The 1,461-nt window shown below is 40.2% G+C and overlaps 1 pseudogene; it reads left to right on the top strand.

The window, feature by feature from the left end:
- Nucleotides 1-295: 295 nt before the first annotated feature.
- LOC111095494 lies at nt 296-734 on the top strand (annotated as a pseudogene).
- Nucleotides 735-1,461: the final 727 nt, after the last annotated feature.

Below are 1,461 nucleotides of genomic sequence, written 5' to 3'. Positions count from 1 at the left end.
AGTTCTTCAACACATCCTTCTCACAGTGTGGAGTACACAGAAGTGTTCCTCAAGTCCTTTCACCTTTTCCTTTAAGCAAGAAATAAGTTATAATTACCTCAAACATTGTTGGCCAACCCCTCAAGCAAAAAGAAGCATTTCATCTACCTACCCTGCCACAGATTGCAATGGTGGCTTTGTGCTAAGTATTTCTTCACCTTCTAGATAAAATAGTAGTGCTTCTTCTGAAATGTCTATAGAAGAACTCTCCGTCTTAGAAAACATTTTTATATACCGGTCTTTGTCAGCTTCCACCATGGCGTACTGTGGCCAGGGCCAAAAAGTGCAGAAGGTGATGGTTCAGCCATCAAATTCATCTTCAGATACTTGCAAAATAGATCTCGGATTCAGGTGTGGCTTTATGAGCAAGTAAACATGCGGATAGAGGGCTGTATCATTGGTTTTGATGAGTACATGAACCTTGTATTAGACGATGCCAAAGAGATTCATTCTAAAACAAAGTCAAGAAAACAACTGGGTCGGATCATGCTAAAAGGAGATAATATTACCCTGCTCCAAAGTGTCTCCAACTAGAATGATCAGTGAAGTGAGAAATTCTTGAGAAGGCCACGTAGTTTGTTTTTTTAGATGTCCTTTGTTGGGAATATAGTTCTAAAACCCTTGTTTGTATTGTTTTAATTACCTTTATGTTATTACCAGAGGACAATAAATGCTGTGGGATTGTTTTTATTTTAAAATTAAAAAAAAAAAAAAGTGCCAGACGCTTCTATGTTATAAATTGGCAATGTACTTCTGCCCTAAGTATCTACAGTAAGTAAGAGGAGAGATAAATTGCTGGCACTCCAGTAAACTTCCCGAACTCTACAACCAAAAGTTTTGGACTTCGATAAAGCTTCCACAGATCTGGAAACAGCTTTAGGAAAACTTCATTAGATTCCCCTGTCATCACAGCCAGTCAGTGGACTACTTTTTTTAAAATGTGCTACCTTTTTCTACTGCATTGCCTAGGCCATCCATCTTCACAATCACTCTTTCTCCTCTAGGAAAGATCTCTGACCAAGTTACAATGACCAAAGGAATCATCTTGGCTTTCCTATAGAGAGGCTGAGAAGCCAGCTGCAGGAAAGAATATGCTTCCCCCACCAACCTCAGCAATCCCCACCCCCACAGTCAGCTTCAATACAAATGCCAGACTCCACAGTAGAGTGTGTTGGAAGATAACAGAGCAACAATGTGCCAGCAAAAGGACTCTAGGGTTTTTGTTTTTTGTTTTCCCCAGAGGCACACTCTAGTCAAGCACCCTTCAGCCACTTACATTAGCCTTCTTCCATCAACCTCTAGGATCAGTCTTAACCCATGAACAGCTCATAAATAAGTGGTCACTTATGTCCTAAACATCGAAGGGTGTTAAGAAACCTTTGCTGCTTTGAAGTTTCATCTTCACTTGCCTCCCTTGATTCT

The sequence above is a fragment of the Canis lupus genome, chromosome 1, assembly GCF_011100685.1.
Source record: "Canis lupus familiaris isolate Mischka breed German Shepherd chromosome 1, alternate assembly UU_Cfam_GSD_1.0, whole genome shotgun sequence".
NCBI classification, from domain to species: domain Eukaryota; kingdom Metazoa; phylum Chordata; class Mammalia; order Carnivora; family Canidae; genus Canis; species Canis lupus.
The sequence above is the reverse complement of the archived record's forward strand: the minus strand, read 5'-3'. Positions and strand labels throughout refer to the sequence as shown.